The sequence below is a fragment of the Polyodon spathula genome, chromosome 20, assembly GCF_017654505.1.
Source record: "Polyodon spathula isolate WHYD16114869_AA chromosome 20, ASM1765450v1, whole genome shotgun sequence".
Taxonomy (NCBI): Eukaryota; Metazoa; Chordata; class Actinopteri; order Acipenseriformes; family Polyodontidae; genus Polyodon; species Polyodon spathula.
The window spans coordinates 12,044,426-12,066,419 of NC_054553.1; the positions used below are offsets into that span (position 1 = coordinate 12,044,426).

General features: G+C 39.4%; 1 pseudogene; it reads left to right on the top strand.

The window, feature by feature from the left end:
- Positions 1–21,414, top strand: part of LOC121295171 — a 44,086-nt pseudogene extending 22,672 nt beyond the window's left edge.
- The last annotated feature ends 580 nt before the right edge of the window (positions 21,415–21,994 follow it).

Sequence of the window (21,994 nt, forward strand, 5' to 3'; positions counted from 1 at the left end):
AAAGAGTGAAAAGAGGGTGCATTGTACTGTACTGAGCTTACTTATTAGTGACACAGCACTGCTGACACGTTCGGAGGGAGATAAGCTGATTGGTTAATGTAGGCTTTCTTGCAGAATGCTGCTGATTGTTCATGCATTCTTCAGCTCATCTCTATGTAAAGCTTGTGCATTTCTGAGCTTAGGTAATGAGACATCTAGTTTTTCCAGCTGCAGTTTTCAAATACATAAACCGAAACAGCAAGCAGAAAATATATTGCCTCTTCTGAAATCATTTTTTGGGGGGAATAAAATTAAAACATGCTGTTTATATTTTCTATTTATTGGTGTTATTAGTATCTCCACAACTTTACACAGCACAATGAAGGGGCTGTAGACCACAACATCATTTTGTAAACCTTTTTTGTCGTGCCATTCTACTATCTATTAGACTCTCAAATGGGCAGGTTTGTAAGAAGCATATGTTACACCTGTTACAAGAGAAGCATTTAAAAATATTAACACTTAACCATTCTCAGAGAGAGAGAGAGAGAGAGAGAGAGAGAGAGAGAGAGAGAGAGAGAGAGAGAGAGAGAGAGAGAGAGAGAGAGAGAGAAGCTAGGATGACAAGTACAATTCTTCATTACATATTGTACACCCAGGGGACCGTGATTAGGTAGCTACAATTGGAGCGTTTGTGTAAATATCATTCTGATATCTTGCAAAGTCGTTGTTAACACCCTTCTTAAAATGGTGTGTGTTTAGTTCATTCTACAGATGTCATGATGCGTGACATCCAAAATATTAGTATAGCTCCATCTGTATTACCACAAACACTCTGAAGTTTGTTGTAAACCAACATTGTAGTAAAAAAAGAAGGGTCTAGTGTTTTTTCCCCTGGAATACTAGTTATACTATCCTAGCGTGCTGGTTGTATTTTCATTGTAAACGCATGTGTGATGTCATTATACCTGCAACACACATAAATGGTTAACAGGTGTTAACTTGATAGAACATGCAGGCAAACAACACCTGTGTGACACAATGCAATAGAAACTGATTACTTGCAAATTGGAGTACAGGAGCATAGCAGCTCTTAATAAAGCTTTCAAAGGGATGCAAAGCAATCAAATCAGGCCCATTGTGTCTCGGAGGGATTTTAACCTGTAGAAGCGTAATGAGTTATATTGAAGAAGAACCCTGGAGTGCTGTTGATTCCACCACGAATAGAAGTAGAATGAGTGCCAGTACTTTACATACAAAGAGGATAACAGACTCCCATCAAAGCACTGATCACAACGAACATGAGCAGGAGAGGCACTGTGAATGTAGACGAAGGCTGAATCCAGCCCTGTGTGTTATGGCGTTTGCTGTCATTTTATTCATTTTCATTTTGCAACAACAACTTTTTCATATTCTTTATGCATGTGATGAACTTTCCATATAACTATCTTTCAGAGCTTATTGTGTACACATACAGTGGCACTTCGATAATGAAAATGAATGCAATTATAATCAAATTAAGTGACTTTCATTCCTTCCCAAACAGCTATATTTCAGTACTTGTAACAAAGGCTCAATAAATCTGACCCAAATGTGAAAAAGAAATGGAAATATCTTGATAAAAAGGAAAGCACTATGATACATTGGGGGGGGGGGGGGTGTTTGAGACATCAGTGTTATTGTATGGAACTTGTGGTACAGTAACGACAGCTTTAACAACAAGTGATTTGATAACTTAATAAAATCAATCCGTTAATGCTTTGAAATTGAGTCAATGAGGTCGTTAGTGAATGAATTTCTCTGTAAAAAGCGTAATTGTCGCAGGTCACATACATCTCCTTTCTCAACAACTACGTAAGGGGAACTCATTAATCAAATTTCATGCTAATGAGAAATAATTCGCTGTTATGACCTGCTGGAAGTGTAAGTGTGTCTGTCCCTCTGCATCGCATTGGCCCACATGCAGGTAGAGGGGGGAACAAATAGTATTTCTAATCAGAATTTATTTATTTATTTATGTATTTATTTATTTATTGGATGGGCTTGGGGTAAGCCATCTATGTAGGCTTGGTTGGAATTTATTTTCTTATGTTGACATGTTTAATATGTATAATTGTAGTCTATAAATAAGTAAGTTTCAAATGCCACTTGTGTTTGTAGTTGTTAGTTGTTATACATACAGTATATACCATTTATGTAACACTTCATTGTATATTTATTACGATATATCATTTTAGCAGTACAACAAACATTCCACTAGGTTACAAATGATTAAAACATGTGAATCATTCATAACCACAAGTATAGAAAAGGCTAAAATATTTTCATAACAACAAATATTGAATTATCTAATTAGTCTTACAGTAATGACCTACTAATATATCATCTGGTGTATTGGGTCTCTGAGAAGATTAAACAACGGATTGCAGATTGTGTCAAAATGTAAGTCATGACAGGAGCCAGGGAAATCTGTACATACATTCCAGATGTTCTAGGATGCATCATAAATAACCTGCTTGTTTAATGAGTGGAACCCCTTCCTGTTCAGATACACATGGTGCTGCGGTGATTTGTGGGCAATGTGTGTGCAATCCATTACTCTGGGAAATCCAGAAATGTCATAAAAATTCCTTTTAATATTGTGTGGCTGCTCCTGATTACACAGGAAACTGATATAATCATTAACCCGCTTTATCAAGCTCTTTGAAATGACCCAGAGAAATAGAAGGACAATGCTACCAAGCCAACACCTTCATATGCGGGGGTACGGCACAGGCCCTTTTCTTAGACAATTTAAGGTCCTCCCTCAGAGTCTGACAGAGGTCGACAATAGCTGCCCTATCCAGACGCAATCGAGTTTTTAGATCGTCATAAATCTGCCGTCGTAAAGAAATGAACCCTGGTCTTGTCTCTGTATTGTCGGCATCCCAGCCGCGGTTTGCACTCTCAGGTTTGCACTCAAACTTTAAAATTACATTTGCTGCTACTACTGCTGCAACTGCTGCCACTCCCAGCAAAGACATACTGTAGTTTGTTTATTCCATTTTTTTAACATCAAAGAACCTTAAGACTGTTTCAAGCTTAGTTATTTACTTTTTTGTTAATTAAAACCCTCTTTTTCCAAGTTCCAAATTGGGAGAAATTGGAAAAATGAATACAAATAATTGTAAACAAAAACATTCTATTACCAGAATAGCCTTTTATGTCACAGGTTATGCCACTTCAGAAAAACAACTTGTGTGAACAGATAGCTTTGCCCAGTCACTTGTATAAATTCACTACAATAATCCACTACCCGTGTTACAGATTATACAGTGCCGTGAAAAAGTATTTGCCCCCTGTCTGATTTTCTGCTTTTTTTGCATGTTTTTGATACGGAATGTTATCAGATCTTCAACCAAAATTTAATATTAGATAAAAAGGACCCTGAGTGAACAAATAACACAACATTTTTATACTTATTTCATTTATTTATTAAAGAAAGTTATGCAACACCCAATGCCCCTGTGTGAAAAAGTAATCGTCCCCTTAGACTCAATAACTTGTTACGCCCCCTTTAGCAGCAATTACTGCAACCAAACGCTTGCTGTAGTTATTGATCAGTCTCTCACAGTGCCCTGGAGGAATTTTGGCTCACTCCTTCATGCAGAGCTGCTTCAACTCAGTGACATTTGTGGGTTTTCAAGCATCAACTGCTCGTTTCAGGTCCTGCCACAACATCTTAATGGGGTTTAGGTCTGGACTTTGACTTGGCCATTCCAAAACTTTAAATTTCTTGTTCTTCAACCATTCTGATGTAGACTTGCTTGTGTGTTTTGGATCATTATCTTGCTGCATCTATCAGCTGTATCAGAATTCTCCTGTAGAATTCTCTGCTACATAGCAGAATTCATGGTTCCTTCAATGATGGCAAGTCGTCCAGGTCCTGATGCAGCAAAGCATCCCTCAATCACGACACTACCACCACCATGCTTAACCGTTGGTATGAGTTTCTAACTGTGGAATGCAGTGTTTAGTTTTCGGCAGACATAATGGGGTCAAAAAGTTCCACTTTTAACTTATCTGTCCATAGAACATTGTTCCAGGACTCTTGAGGATCATCCAGGTGTTTTTTTTGGCAAACTGAGACGAGCATTCATGTTCTTCTTAGTGAGCAGTGGTTTCCGCCTTGCTACTCTGCCATGAATCCCATTTTTGCCCAGTGTCTTTCTGGTGGTGGAGTCATGAACACTGACCTAAGCCAAGGTAAGAGAGGCCTGCAGATCCCTGGATGTTGTTCTAGGGTTCTTTGTAACTTCCTGTACGATTTTACGCCTAGCTCTTGGAGAGAGTTTTTGGCAGGATGTCCACTCCTGGGAAGATTCACTACTGTCCCAAACTTTCTCCATTTGGACAATATGGCTCTGACTGTGGTTTAGTGGAGCCCCAGAGCCTTAGAAATGGCTTTGTAACCCTTTCCAGACTGATAGGCATCAACCACTTTTTTTTTTCTGGAGGTCTTCAGGAATTTCTTTTGATTGTGGCATGATGTGCCTCTAGAACCTGTGTGCTGACAACTTCACTCATTTGGTAAGGGCCAAATATAGTCAGATTTATATTGGGAAAGGCTGGCCCAAATCAAGCCTGATTATTAACCAAAATATTCAAACAGCTGACCCTAATTATCTCTTTAATTGGGTTGAGTTAACTAGGGGGGCAAAAACTTTTTCACACCTGCAGATTGCATGTTTGATTACCTTGCACACCAAACAAATGAAAGAAGCACCAAACTTTAATGTCATTTTTTCTCTCAGACTCCCTCTATATACTACTACAACCCACAAAAAGATCTGACCAAATGCAATGTGAAAAATGTGCAAAAATGCAGAAAATCAGACAGGGGGCAAATATTTTTCACCGCACTGTAGGTACCAAAAGTGGTCTATGTGTAGCATACAATGCAAGTGTAAGGGTAAAGGGGGTCATATTACCTGTAACACAGGAAGTGAGTTTATTTTGCCAACTACACACATTTTGTGCCCCATTAAATATTTAGGCTATAATTTAGTCATGTATTTTATCGGTCATCTTCAATTTTGGTCAAATGTTGTTTTGTTTGATTTTTAAGAATTGAAGTCCCTTTTTATTTCATGATTCAGTAATTCACATATTTGGTTAATTCACAGTTAGTGCTTGTCTGCAGTAATTTGTAATGTTCGAGGGCTCTTCACTAATTCTCTATACTCAGTATTTCACTGTTTTGTTTATGTGTGAGTCGGATAGTGGAATAAAGAGCGCTGTGGTGTTTCTCTTGTGTCGTGTCACTGCCCTTCTTTATTTTTACTGCATTCTCTTTCCTTTCCAGTGTCACTTCAGGACATCAACATGAGGAAAGCGTTTAAGAGTTCCACAATCCAGGACCAACAGGTGGTCTCGCGGACCTCTATTCCCAACCCGGTGATGGAGATATACCAACGCTGTGACAAGCCTCCTCCACTCAATATCCTCAGCCCATACAGGTGAGCATGGACACATTGTATTAGATTTCTTATTAGTGTGATAAAATAGGACCCATTTTCCATCCCTACTGTGTGTATTAGCAGAAATAAACCCTTAACTGCTAGCTGCTTTGAAAAAGCACATTTTACACCGACTTGTTTTGACTATAATTGTTAAAGTGACTGGAGTTAATCAGTGACCCTATCTCCTGTCAGATCAAGCCGCTTGCTTCCATGAAGGATGGGGGTTTTCAGTGTAAGAAAAGCATGTCCACTCAGTAAATGCGGCTATGAATGGCTATGGTTTAAAACCCTTTCAGAGTGCCACCACTTAGCCTATTAGATAAAAGCAAACATTTTATCTATGGTTTACTGTATGGATCTACTCCTAGTGGCTGATAAGTTCATAATACTGACATCAGCGTAAGACACATACTTGCATCTCAACGACACAGCTTGCTGTTTAGTTAAATGGTAAGACTTTAATTTATCGGTTCACATTCAGCCCTTGACTCCATTCAATTAAATGTACTGAGATGCCGATTCATTACACTGCAAATATAGTCAAAACTTAAACGTCTTCATTGGAATGCATTATTCAATATTTGATGCAGGGACCCTTCCTTTAGGATCTGATTGACTCAAAGACTTGGAATGATCCTTTACCAAACTAACAGTATTCCCTAGACTAGGTTCTTAATACAATGACCCTTCCCTGCACATGCCTGTCTTCTGTTGTACACATGCCTGGAGTGTGAGTGACACTTACGGAGTCTCACACTTGTGTTGTGCAGAGATGACAAGAAAGACGGCCTGAAGTTTTACACAGATCCTTCATACTTTTTCAACCTGTGGAAGGAGAAGATGCTGCAGGCCACAGAAGACAAGAGGAAGGAAAAACGGAGACAGAAGGTAAATATATTTATACCACAAGCGTGGGTATATCTAGCGTGGGATATATTTTTGTTAATTCCACTTAAGTGGGATAACAGAAATGGAATAATATAAGTGGGATAACAGTGGGATAACATGCTTGCTGGGACTAGTTTCGAATGCGTTTTTGATTACATTCCAATCCGGTGGTGTGTGATACTGATATTCAGGACAGAGCTCGGCTTCGGTACTTCAAACAATATGGCCACCGATCGTTTTATAGAACTTTAAAATGTCTGAAATCATTTCACATTTTATTGCTGTTTTGATTTGGACACTGATTCCCTTGAGAACAAGTTTAGTCATGAAATGCCAGTTACTGATCTGCCTGCCTGATTTATCCAAACAGACTGCAGCCCCTTCATAACACCGGTAACGTTAGGAAACAACAGAGCGACTGCAAACTGACAGACTGAGCTCAAGGGTCTAGCTAAAAAGACGGTTGCGTAGAGGCCATAAATAGGGTTCGAAATTAATTTACGTCGAAGAATAGTCTATTAAAAATGAAGTCAAGATCCGCCAGGTAAAATAATCCCTGAATTAATTGATTTCATTTTAAAAAATGAACATATTTTATTGCTGTTTATTTAAAAAATATATTTGTGGTATAAACAGAATATTGAATGATTGTTTGCGGTAGACAGTTTTAGTTCGACGTAGGAGAATGTCCTTACATAAACAACTTGTCCCTGTTAAGACTTGTGGTTTACTGGGACTTCCTCCTGCGACGAAGAAAAAGCGTATTCCATGAACAATCACTCTGTATCCTTTATATATATATATACCTGGAGCTGGGGCCAGTTTTTGAGTCTATTGTGGAAGGGAATTGGAAGGGGTGTGCATGGGCTGTACCTCACCAGGCGGTGTGCTGGCACAGTATGTCAGTACTTAATAGTAGGTGAGGGATGTTATGGTTTCTGTGTGGTTATCACACCTTTCTCACTGTTTAATCAGAAAGAACCTATTTTAGGGATGTATACAGTGGTGGAGCTTAATAATGCCACCCTGAACAGCACAGCCTAAATGTTAGATGGGAGATATTAGCAAAAATAGTGCTTTAAAATGTATTTTCATACCTCATATTAGCAGTCTCTATGCATGCGTTTATTACTTAAATTGGGTATATGCAAATATGAACTCTATAGAATTGCAAGTTGCTGCTGCTTCCTGGTGCTAAATCACTTCCTGTGCAAAGGTGTCACATCATTTACTTACATCACAGGAAGTGAGTAGGTAGCAAGAAGCAGCATTTTACTTTTTTAAAAATCAATAGTATGATAGGATAAGGCTGCTAATAAAACTTCACCTAAGATAAATGGTTAATTACTATAGAGGTTTGCCTATTATCCAAAAGGTGACACCCAGACAACAAGCTTTAAAGGAGTTAATGTGTATACAATACACTCTGTGTGAACCGATTTAGTTGTCAATGTTGAACCAGACACATGCAATAACATGATGCCTATGGGGTGCAAGGTAACTTTAGACACCAGAACAGAGTCTAGGGACCAAATGTCCATTTTGTATGAGAACACCCCAGAGGTCCAGCAAAGTATAGGAGAGTTATGTCTCCCACTCAATGTATGTGACTGCTGTGACTGTACACTACGTGTGGAGGCATGTTGTACCCAAACAATGAAAAAAAAACTAAAACATGTGTGTTGAGTGGCAAGCCTGGCACTTTCTAGATATTTTGAGGGATCTTTGGGTCTCCCTCATACATGCTGTCTGCAGCCAAAGGCACTGTCACACAACGCTCATTACAACATTTTAAATAAATAAATAAAATAGATACTGCCCTAGTCCTTATAAAAGTTTACCTCGGTTAAAGCACAGCAACATGTAGTAAAGCACACTGAATGTATGGTAACGCGTAGGTAAGCAAGGTAAAGGACAGAGAGCTAAAAACATGGTAAACTATGGTAAATGCATAGTAAAATCATGGGTAAACATGGGAAAACAGCTAAATTACAAAATATTTTTAATATGGGGAAGTGCTCTGCTAACAAGGGACATGCATTGATGGGCTTAACTTCATCTAGTTTCCAGTCTCTCTTTTGATTTCATGTATATGTATCAGGCACTCCAGAGGGAAGCTTTCTGAATCACAATGCAGGCATCCACAGCGACGGCTCCTGTCTAGATTAGTGAATACAGACCTGGAGCTCCAGAGCCTCAAAGGGACTGGCAGTCTGTCAGGCAACTGCAGAGAAGGTGCTTGTGTCTGATAGTTCTGCCACAAGGTCACTTGACTGAAGTCACTGGAAAAGCATCCGTTGGTTACTGTACAGATGCCTCTGGTGTTTTATTAGAATTGAAACTCCCAGATAACTTCCAGTTTGGCTCTACTTCTCAGTAACCAATCACTGCTTATTCTGTGGCATCTGAAGTGCAGAGTTGAAATTCTTTCAAAGAGAGATCAATACATTTTGTATATATTACTGTAACACACAGATTCGGTAAGATTTACTGGAAATGTTTTGCAGTTCTTTGTCCTTCAAGTTGAGCCTCTCAAGGACAAGGGTCTACATGATGGTCATTTTCCATACTAGTGACGGCAAAAAATAAAATATTTCCAATGGAAACGATTTAATGGAACTATCGTAGTGTATATTTGCAGAAATTAACTTGTCTGTCGGCCCATTTCTAGCTCTATAGAATCCTATGTTGGCCCGTTGGTGCAATATTGTTAATTTTTAGACAATTTTTCCTACATTGCATACATTTATTAATATGAACGCCCTCTTAAAACAATAACGTATTTTAACATTTAGTTTATATCCTTATCCTAAATAATACCCTGGAGGATGAAGTTGTTTAAAGATGGCATTCACTTGAAAGAAAATTGATGCAAAAGTAGAAAATTGTGCAAAATTGCTCCAGTAGGTCAACCTAGGATTCACTATACATGGAAAAATGGAAAAAGCATTTGAACAAATATACCCTATAGTAGTTGAATTAAAGAAAAACTATTTAATTTTGGGGCGTAACTTACCCATCTTATACAAAAGTGTCCTTTTGTTACTCTGCAATTATTTTTTTTTTTTTAATGAAAGTGATGCAGATTCCTTTTAATAAAGAAGGGCCAGTACTCTTCAGTCTAGCTCTGGCTAACGAGCTGGTGATGCTGCTACAGTCACTGTGCTCCTATGCTGTCTTGCAATGGGCAGTTCCACAGAGTTTCTAACCAAGTAGGCTTTCCCTCTCCTCCAGACAGGCAGCCAGCCCACCGCAGAGCAAGTTAGGCCCAAATCCAGGCTGAGCCAACTGCAGCCTGACAGCCAGCCCACAGCCACCCCGTCCAGAAGCACCCTATACAGCCCAGTAAGACCTTTGATTTGAACTCGTCACCTGTGTTTACTACTGTTCACAAAGATAGAACGAGGGTGAACCCTGAGCTTCACAGTGCTAGCGCAGTGAAACATTGCCCATTGACATCTGGCAGTATTAAATTATGTCCTGCTTAGGTGCTGAAAGATGGACTCCCTCAGGGAAAGTTTTATTAAGGGCTGTTTTGTTTAATTAAATTCAGTTTGCAGTTCATGAATCCCCTTTTCAACTGTTTGAGAGAGTTAGACTTTTAATTTTCTAAGTGGTGTTTAATCTAGGACAGGGATGGCTAGTTCTGGTCCTGGAGAGACACAATCCTACAGGTTTTCTGGGTCTCTTTAAATCATCAGTGGCCAAAGACCTAGGAAACATGTTAGTGTTGACCAGTTAAGAAAGCAATTGGTTCAATTAAGTAACTGAAAACTCAGTTGGAACGAAAACCAGAAGACCCTGCGGCACTCCAAGACCAGGATTGGACACTCCTGATCTGGGAGAATTTTTATAGGCTCTCTTTAAAAAAACAGTCCTTAGAAAAACAGTCCTTAGAAAAACAGTCCTTACAATGTTGTGAACAGGGTCAAAAAATAAATACCACTGCTTTTTATTCTTGTTGTAATTTAATGATATACCTCACTATCTTAATAATGCACCAAGTCACGTATTGGTTGATAATATTAATATTCTTATTTTGCAAGGAAATTACATATATGCCCTTTCCTTAGGGGTAACTCCAGTGCAACATAAGTCCATGTTAGAGTATACCTATGTAAAATGTATACCATTTTTGCAGAGAGTTGCACTGTATTTTTTTTTTTACTTCAAAAATAAAAAAAAGAAGTGATTGTTACCATATTAATTTTTGAACTGGAATTGTACAAAAAGGTATTAAATACACAAGTAGATGCAGGCAATAATCGGATTTGTGGCAGTCATCTGAAGCGAAAGAATCAGAGCCACTGATGTGTTGTTCCTTGATCTTCCTGTAGTGCAGACAACCCATTCTACCATGAAGAGAACAGTGAGATGACTTCATTTAAAAAGAAGAGTCTGTGACAGAGAAAGAAGTACTTATTAGCCACAATTAATGGGAGTTAACACATGATTTAAAATAATCACCATTAACAGTGATCATTTTTAGCATATGATGTGAAGCTGTCATTCTCGTCCAACCCCACTAGAAGCCAGACATGCAGCTATTAATAATGTAGCATTGAAAGGGTTTGACTACAAGCTTGGTTATAGATGAGGAAGCTAAATTGACTTGAAAAGGGGCTTGTATATGTTTTATTGATGCTTGAAACACTTTAAAACAGGAAATATCTACCTCAAAACTTGCCATAGCATTGCCATTATCCCTTAAATCTATCACTGAGATGGGCAGAACACGGGATACAGCTAAGGTAAAGCAATGTGGCTCTGTAAGCCTCCCAATGGGACTGAGCTCAGTTCTGTCCACATTCTCTACAGGCTGGCTTGGAAGCTGATTCAAGGTGTTCTTTTTTCTTATAGGAGCAGAAGCAGGTGGAGGACCCGAGCCGAGAAGTGAAGAAGGTGCGCAAGGCGAGAAATCGCCGTGATGTGTGGAACCTGATGGCGTACGACAAGGAGTTCCGGCCCGATAACAGGTTCTCCCCCTCTCCGTACCACGTTGTGTCTTCAGAGGGCTCGCGCTCTCCAGACAACAGGTGCACTACTGAAATTAGAAAGGGACACATGCTTTCATTGAGTCACTCCTGGTGGTGGCGGTGGTGTTTATGTGCTAGATCAGGGGTGTCAAACTCACTTCCTGGAGGGCCGGAGTGTCTTCTGACTTTCATTCCACCCGAGCTCTGAATTACTTAATTAATCTAATTATTTGATTAACTGGACATATTTAACAGTTCTCTTCAAGCCTCAAAATGTTTCAAAGGTAGTGTACCTTGAATCAAGGGCATTTTTAAAACCATCAACTGTAAAAGACCTTGAAAAATATTAAATATGTAAAATTCAACAAATCATTAGATCAATTATTTTAATTGAGAGCTTAAGTTGGAATGAAAACCAGAAGACCCTGCAGCCCTCGAGGACTGGAGTTTGACACCCATATGCAAGATGTTGAAATCAGGTTTGAAATCTATAAAATGGACTGGTGTGTCACAGGGAGTCCACATCTTGAGATTTTACATTTTTTTTTGAAGTGAAGCTATAAGTCATTATTAATTCATACTTCATTAATTAATTCAATTATGCCAGGTTTTTAGATATGCCATTCCATGAATACATGTCAGTAACCCACATATCCCCATCATAGCTGTGAATACAACATTAGAGCTATCAGTATCATGAAACAAGCAGATCAACATGACCAACTTTATATATAGAACAGCATATCATAAGTGCACAGTGTGAGTGTGACATACATACTTCCATTGACCTACAATACATCACCATGGCATGACAAAGCTAGTGGCAATACTGAAAACCCTTCCCCTGAAGTACCGTTATTTTTAAGTAAATGTCTGTAAAAATGTATTTTAACTCCTTTCAGAGCTTTGTAAAAAGACAGCCCTACTCTAACCAATGAAGTTTTCTGTTATGGGTATAGGTTTTTGTACATTTAATTGCACACAGCATTTTGGTAGCTGTAGTAACATGTCCCTGAGCAGCTCCAGAAATACAGATCCCAGGGAGACCCTGTTCTTACATTGCGTTTCCACACTCACGACATGAACATCCATTCCTTCAATCTCTTGCACATCCAGAAAGCCAGCACAGACACCACACAGGTATATAGTCGATCAGAAAATAGATACACGGAGACCGTTTCACAAACCAAATTCCACTTTCACCAGCAGAAAATTTCAGCTTACTTGTCTCTTTGTGCAGGTCTGTTGCCTCTGATGCAGAGCACTCCTACCCAGCTAGTCCGAACCACCCCTCCCAGCAGGTGAGTGCCTCCAGCTCCTACTCCACCAGCGACAGCAAGGAGCTGCTGGCGGCCCCAGTGCAGACCCAGTCACTGGACCGTGCGTACAGGGGCCCGGCCACCACAGCAGGCAGACAGAGCTCTCTGGGCAGGGTGCCTCTGCCCTCCGACCCAGCACTCAATGGACCACGGCCACCCACAGCCAAGGACTACAGGTACCAGAGAACTGTGCCTTATTGATTGAATTCTTTCTTTGTTTCTTTGTTTATTGATTTAGTTCTTTGTTTTCACATTCTTGTGAATCCAGTGCTCCGAAAAGGCAGATGCACACCTCTCCTGATTTGAACCCCCTCTTTCTGCCATTCATCTTGTGTGCCTCTCAAGCACAGGCTATCACTTGTGTCAGATTGTGTGGTGATGTGGATTGTACTAATGTCTGCTGGGTTGAGATCACTGACCAAACATATTTCCTTTGTGACCTGAACTGTGTTTGAACTCAGTAAATCACTCAGTTTTAGTTAATAGTGTGCAGGGTATGTGTATGGGTTCACTCAATACTCCTGTACAGGGCATGTGTATGGGTTCACTCAACACTCCTGTAGAGGGCATGTGTATGGGTTCACTCAATACTCCTGTAGAGGGCATGTGCATGGATTCACTCAATACGCCTCTGTAAACGGCATGTGTATGGGTTCACTCAATATTCCTGTACAGAGCATGTGTATGGGTTCACTCAATACTCCTCTGTACAGGGCATGTGTATGGGTTCACTCAATACTCCTCTGTAAAGGGCATGTGTATGGGTTCACTCAGTACTCCTGTACAGAGCATGTGTATGGGTTCACTCAATACTCCTCTGTACAGGGCATGTGCATGGGTTCACTCAGTACTTCTCTGTACAGGGCATGGGGGAAGTCTGAATGTAACATGAGGAAGAACAACATAAGAAAGTTTTGAGAGTGCAGATGCATACACAGAGCACATTTATTATAGCAATTAAATGCTTCAGTCCATACCTAGCCTACAGTAGTTCCAGTTCCATTCTATATCATACATGTCTCACAGTCAGGCACTTATATTATTTAGCTCTCCACCCTCCTCGCACTGAGAGATATTCCACAGAGTACAACCCAGTAGATGCTACAAATGAACTCTATATGTTACTTAAAGGTACACTAACCATTTAGTAAAGGGTTGTTACAGTTTCTATCAGCCACAGGGACTGACTTGAAAGCAGTCTGAAGTCAGACTTGTTCATTTCCTGTTGCAGATTGGATTTGTAGAGCAGGCTGCAGCCCCAGTTTGATATTGAACAAAATATTGAGATATTGATATTGAGATTGAGTTTTATAGACTGGATTCAAACTGGCGCAGATGGAAATGTAGCAAACATGTACAGGGGGGTTACACAGTCACTTTAATATACAATTTATTCTTAAAACAACATGTTTTCTACAAAAGTTTTACAAAACTGCAGTCGCAGAAATTACAGTTGGTCCTTTTTTCAAACCACCGAAATTCAGCCTTTAAAAGTCTTATAATACAGAACACACATACTAGGATATTAAACAGGTAAGAAAATAAATATTCAGAAAAAAGTAGATAGTTACCTTTTAAGTATACACTGATTGTACAAAACATTAGGAACACCTTCCTAATATTGAGCTGCACCCCCTTTTGCCCTCAGACCAGCCTAAATTAGTCGGAGCATGGACTCTACAAGGTGTCAAAAGCATTCCACAGGGATGCTGGCCCATGTTGACTCCAATGCTTCCCACAGCTGTGTCAAGTTGGCTGGTAGTGGATCTCTACTCTGAATAGCTTGTTCCATCTCATCCCACAGATGCTCAATTGGATTGAGATCTGGTGACTGGGCAGGCCACTGCAGTAAATGGAATTCACTGTCATATTCGTGGAACCATTCTTGGACAATCCTAGCCTTGTGGCATGGGGCATTATCCTGCTGAAAAAATCCATTAGCAGATGGATACACTGCTGCCATGAAGGGATGCACCTGATTGGCAATGATGTTCAGATATCCTGTGGCATTCAAACATTGCTGCACTTTTATCAAGGGGCCCAATGTGTGCCATGAAAATATACCCCACACCATCACACCACCACCAGCCTGCAATGTTGACACTCGGCATGATGGATTCATGTCCTCATGCAGTTTTCTCCATACCCTAGTCCTCCCATCAGTGTGAAACAGCAGGAACCAGGATTCATCAGACCAGGCAAAATTTTTCCAATCCTCCAGTGTCCAGTGTTTTCGTTTTGCTGAAAGAAGTGGAACTCTGTTAGGTCGTCGGCTGACATACCCCATTCATGTCAATGTACGACAAGTTGTGCATTCTTTTATGGGTCTTTCGGCACCAATGTTGTACTGGACTGTCAGTTGACTAACTGTGGCCCGTCTGTTGCTCTGCACAATTCGTGTCAGTCTCCTTTGGCCTCTTTCATCACTGAGCCATTTTTGACCACTGGCCTGCCGTTGACTGGATGTCCTTTGGGTGGTGGAGCATACCCCGTTCAAAGGCACTTAAATCTTTTGTCTTGCCCATTTACCCTTGGAATGGCACACATACACAATCCATGTCTCAATTGTGTCAAGGCTTAAAATCCTCCTTTAACCTGTATCTCCTTCATCTACATTGATTGAAGTGGAGTTAACAGGTTATGTGAATAAGGGATCATAGCTTTCATCTGGATTCACCTTGTCAGTCTATTTCATGGAAAGAGCAGGTGTTCCTAATGTTTTGCACACTCAGTGTATAATCTGTATTTCTTTTTTTGTTTGTTTTTTAGTGCCAAGCAGATCCCGGAATACTTTGTGCCCCCAGCTCCTCCTCCACCTCCCCCTGTCATCCCCTCTGCTTTCGACAGTCCAGCCGCCCCCCCCACCCCTCTGCCCCCGAGTACTGTCACTGTGGCATCTCGACCGTACTCCCCCTCTCCCCTCTCGACCGCCCCCTCTCCCCCTCCGGCCCCCCCTATCTCTTTCCCTCCTCCCCCGCCTCAACCCCCTTTGGACCTGGCCCTCCTGTGGCCCCTCCTCCTCCCCCTCCAGGCCCCCTGACACACGCCCTCTCTACCGTTCCCACTGCCTCACCCTTGGGAGCGCTGGACTCACGGAAGTCTCAGATTCCAGTCGTCCCCATGAGCGATGCGCGCAGCGACCTCCTTGCAGCCATTCGCAGAGGTGGGGAGCTCGCTTGTCGTGTTACATTTCAATTGCAATCTGCTTTTTCCAAGAAGTCTTTGTTTGCATGTTTTGCACTTTATATAATGTATTATATGCTGTAAAGTTATAGGACGGAGAAATTCTGAACAAATATCAGCACAAGTAGAAGTGAACTGACCTAAGGGTTGAATCCAAGATGTTTTTATAAGCTATAAGTCAGTATAACACATACACCTATAACTCAATTAAATACTGCTTTATTATCAATACAGTATACCCTCGCTATAACTAACCTGCTGGGGTCCAAGCCTTGTGTTCATTATATTGAGGGGTTTGTTATAGTGAAAGGACAATCAAAATGAACAATAAACTGTTGGAGTAAAACTAGAATTACATGTACCTGTTTGTCTCATATGTGCAACATTCTGTCTTTGCTTTATTGGTTAAAGAATTAAAACACTGAATTGAAGCTGAACTTTCATTCAAAATCAATCTGGCATGAATCGTTTCAAAGTGCACCAAATCTTAATCCAACATGCAAGAATCCCAAACTGAGCTTCTGTTCCAAAAATCAACCCGACATGAAAAGTTTGACATGAAAAGTTAATCAGATCCTCAAGTTTTATTTAATTTTTTAAATCTTTTTTTTTTAAATCCATTTTGCTTTGCCGTATGGTTCCTGAGTAAGCCTAAAAACAGTGCCTTTTGACAACCTATGTTCATGCCTGTGTTACTCTTTTTTTCAAATGATGAATATAGTTTCCAACTTTGTTGCAACATAAAATGATTTTTGTTTTGGATGCGTAGTTACACAGCGCACGCTTTTTATTAAACAAAAGAGTTGAATTCCCTGCGGAGGTGGCATCCTGTGTGTACAGGGGCAAGGTTTGTTATAGCTGAAGGTTTGTTATAATGAAGACCATTATAGCGAGGGTGTACTGTGTACTGCTTAGGTTCAAAATTCAAGGATAATTTACATTTTTATTGAAAAGAGAGAAAAGGTTAGTCAAGAGAACCACTTTTGTAAGTTGCTAAGACAAGTTCACAGGTATGATTTTGTCAAGTAGTCAGCCATACCGATATTAAGAATAAAGCACGGTAGAAGCTCAATATGGTATGGTGGACATCGTGGATGGATTTCATTATGATGAGTCACAGCATACAGCAAGCGAAACTGGCACTGATTGACTGAAGTCTCCAGGGGTGCTGTAGAGCTGAGTTATTAGTTAACTGGGGAATGAATCTTTCCTTGCAGAAGTTTGTAGAAACTAGGAAAATCTGAACCACATCCCTTATAAAAGTTTACCATACCTCCCTGGGAATTATAATGCTTATTTATGCTTTATCACTCTTTCAGTATGCTTTGTTATGCTTTTACTATGGGACACTTTTGTAAAGAATATTCTAGTATATTCTGGAATTTTCAAGTGGACTTACATCCCAAGTGACATCCACCCTGTGTAACATTTTCAGCTTTAATGAACAAAACGTTCTCCACCCTCCAGGTATTCAGCTGAGAAAAGTTCAAGAGCAGAGGGAGCAGGAGGCAAAGAAGGAGCCGGTGGCAAACGATGTGGCCACCATCTTGGCACGCCGCATTGCCGTGGAATACAGCGAGTCAGACGACGACTCGGAGCTGGATGAGAATGAGTGGTCTGATTGAGACAGCAGGGATCAGGGCTTCAAACCAGGCCTCAGGACTGCCACTGCCATAGTCAGCAACCTCCCGAGGATTGTCAGTTCAAATCCACCATTCAAACACATATGTAAGGCGTTGCACGGTGTTATTGTGGGAGCGATTGTCAGAACATATACAAAACTAAATGACAATAAAGACAAGACTAGAAGTACATGTGCAATGCTAAATTCTTAATGGCAGATCAACTTCCTTATTGCCAGAAAGTCAGTCAATGCTAAATTGCTCTGACTCAGGTACACTGAAGAAGCCAAAACGTTTGCCTACCTGACTTAGCTTCTTGTAGTTTTACCTTGAGAATTTTGATTGACTCTTTTCAAATTATGGATGATTGCTTTCAGAAACGTGGAAGGTTTGTGTTTCAGCCACCTACAGTAAAAACCTGAATGCCTGAGTTGAAGACTGCATACATGCTAGGCAGGCATGAGACCTTTCTGATTTTACTTTCTTGTATACCGAGGTGTATTATAAAGTCAAATAAGCTCATGCATTCTTGTCCCCATGCAGACTAACCATATGGATTCATACCAGGTCAGCTGGTCAAATGCTCACCACAAAATAAAATGAGCTGCTGAGTAGCCAAGAGGAACAAAGAACAGGGTAACTTAGTACAATCAATTAAGCATTTATTCCTGCAAGCTTATCTGTGTATAACTATAGTCATACAAATAGCCCAGTGCTGTAAGTAGCATCTGATGTTAAATTACTGTAATAGTTAAGCATTTGTTCAAGGTAATAATTAATACTTAAAAGGAGACTGTTTTTAATGAACAGTACACACCAAAATGTGTCATGGAAGTGCATGAATTCGTATTGGACTGATGGTTGGATTAACATTGTGAAGCTAGCGCAGAAACTAACTGTTAAATGGAAATAAACACACCTGCTGTCTGTTCTTTTAATTCTTTTAATTCTTCTGTTCTTTTCTTAAGGTAAATCTGCAGTTTTATTCAGGAATAAACTCCTGTGTTTAGAGGACTAATAATAATTAAACCAAGGCTTTCAAATAAATGTTCATACTTTGTATTCGTATGATCTACCTTATCTCTTCCCCCTTTCGTTGTGTTGACGATAATTTATTTATTTATTTATTTTTTGATCATACATTTGTGTTTCCTGGTACTCACAGCTATGTAGTTATTTCAATTTTAATGCCATAGAGTAAAACCCGCTGGTGTTTCCTGGTACCTAATCACTTCCTCTTCTGTGGGTCACATGATCTTAAAGGATTCTACTGGCACAGGTGGTTTCCAAAATAGAGAAAATGATTAGAATGTAATATTGTTCAAAACATGTACAGTTAAAGCAGCAGTACATATTTGATATTTATGTTGTGCTTTTGAATTCAACTTTAGAAATTCTTATTGAATAAATAAATATCCACCAAACTTCTTTTTATTTTTAAAACTACAAGGGTAAAACAGACCGTACAAGGAGGTGTAACTAATACATTCATTGGAAGAAACAAGAACACAGTGTTACCCACCCTTACTCATTGTGTATGTATGTATGTATATATATATATATATATATATATATATATATATATATATATATATATATATATATATATATATATATAGAAATAATGTCTATTTTTCAGGGAAAGAGTTATTTTGCCTGCACCCACCCCTCCTAACCTGTTATTACATGCTCCTTGTGCATTAGTTTGCTTCATCTTTAACATTTCACATGAATACACCACATAAGCACTGGACATAATCACCAACATTAGTGTTATGAAAAGTGTACAGAATATTCCACTGCTAGTTAAAGAATAAAATATGTTTGAATATAAAATGAATTTGAGCAATCTGTCTTCTGCTACATAGGGAAAAAAAAACAAAGTTTTTGTATTTGCTTGTATCTTTCGATGCATTTGCAGAAGCAAATGTAAAGCTGCAGTATTCTGCATTCAGAGGTGCAGTATCCCTTTCTGTAAATGTTATGTTAAATTCAGAATCCGTTAAATTGGTGAGATTTTGAAGGAACCCTTACAAAAAACAATCCTTAAGATTCCTACATAATGTTTAGAATGTGTTATTATCCATTAAAAGCGTGTTTAAGGTAACCACAGCGAAACAGCTGCCTCACCTTGACTGGCCTGTATAGTGAGTTTTGGTGTTTGACTATTTCCATAGTAACCATGGAAATTATATATGGCAAAGGACAGGATTCCTGTTCCAATTACCATAGATTATTCAAGAAATATTACACAGTCCTAAAGAGGCGTAGTATAAACATGTGCAGTATATTCCTGGTTTCTGAGAAATCATGAGAGATTGTACCCATTCATCTCTTTTGTATAGAGGCAGGTTCAGCCAACAAAGTTGAAAGGTCACAGTATCATGTGACTTCAGGAACCAGGAAGCAAATTTTTGGCTTGCAAATAAAATGTGGTTTATATTATCATTATCTTGGAAGGGTTTATTTTGTAAGGTAAGCAGGAATTTGAAAGAGCTGCCGATGAGTTAGTTTCTTGTTTGTCCCCTGCTGTTTTAGTTGAGAATTCACAATATATCCCTTGTATTTCAGGTGAATTCAGGAGAGTTTTCCAAAAGCATTACACACAGTTGCCTCTGATTACTATTTCACAACCGCACAGCTCAGCATACCACAAGCAGGGGTCACTTCTGGCTAAAGTGCAACAGTAGAGAACACTGTTTGCTTTCACATAAGAACATATGAAAAGTTGCAAAAGAGGGGAAGCCATTCAGCTCATAATTGCACATTCGGTTCCTATTAGAGGATTAACAGCAAAACTTTGTCTAGCCAGCTTTTAAAGCAATTGTAGCTAACAAAATATTTCCATGAAATGTCTCCGCCATTTACATTCATTCTTCTAATGTGCAGTTTTGAAAGAAAGCCATGTTTTAGTAAACATCGGTTTTCATTTTAAAACATGTGATCTGGTTGAAGGTTAGAGGTTAAAGAAATCTTTGTTTACAAGCCATGCTTTTAGGTTGTTGTGCACTTTCTGGGACTGTTCACTTAGAGGGTGAAATTGTCCCCACTCCTTTACTGACTTATTTTATAGCCAATAAGAAATCAGTTGCTTCCCCTATTGACTGACATACTTTCAGTCAGTAACATGACCCAGAAGACACTGCTGAGGTGAAATGACCCACAGGTGCAAGCAAATTACCCAGGAATAAGGTAAACAAAAGAGCTTCCAGATATCATGTTTAAACATGCTAGAATGTGTGTTTCTTTCAAAACTGCACATTTGAGATCTATGTAGTTAGTGGAAGTACAAAATGGATTTATAGAATTATTTTGTTAGGTACAAATACCAGCTCATCAAACAACCTCCTCCTAAAACACACTATATAACCAAGCACACTGCTTCTCTTTTGAATTTTTTCCCCACACTGCCTGGTTGCTGACAGCGACAGCTGTCTATTTGTATACACTGCATTGGCAAGTTAATGCAACTTAGTGTACATTAGCGCCCCCTATTATTTACAACTGTGGCGTGTAAATGCCACCTGCCAAATCTCATTCCTCAGGAAATACACTTCTTCCAGAACTGCTGTTCAATCCCAATAACCCCCTTGTATGTTCAATGATGTAGGCGTGTGGCTTTTCAAGGTAAAGTTTGCTAGCGTTTTCTGTATTGAACGTTCTTATTTGATGTACTGTTGAAATGGTTCTTTCTTTAAGCTGAAGAAAAAGGACACTGCAGCTTTCAGGTATACCGTAAGTTCTAACGAATATGTATGTATGGCCTGCAGTTTATAATAACTCAGTATATGTCTTTTTAAAGGAATGGTTGTATACATTTTTGGTTAAAGTGCTTGTAAGTATTTTTGGTTATCTATATAAAGTGGTATAACGTATGTGTGTGTGTGTGTGTGTGTGTGTGTGTATATATATATACTGTATATACCATGTGGAACATAAATGTAGGCAGATGTGCATGTATAAATAGATAATAAAATACTTTTATGGAAATATTGTTTGTAGCGATTTTCTATTTACTAATTCACAGTTGCACGGCCCTAGTCATTATTTCTGAAACCACTTCACTTGAGAAATTCAGTTTTGAGGAGTCTTTTCAGAAGCAACCCCTGCGGTTGGTATTAGTACCCCTGGAATAAAGATCTAAGCAGAAACAATAATAAAGAATGCTAGAGATCTCACACAATAGGATATTAAACCTGTAACAAATTTGACATTAAGAAAATGTAGATAAACCACTTAATGCACAATATGTGCTTTCCATTCCCTTACTATGTGTGCTCACCAGCTGCAACACTGCCTCTTGGAATGCCCTTCTGATGGACCGGTATATACTGTAATCATCTCACATATAACTATATATAGTGTTTATTTAATATATTTCCTCTTCTGTTGCAATAATGCAAACTTTGTCACATACTGCTTAAGATACCCCAGCATTGATTTAACCCCAGAGTAGAACGCCTGCTCATGCTTTATTTTTCCCCCAAAATGTGTTTCTGCAGCTGTGAGCCCCAAGACTGGTACAC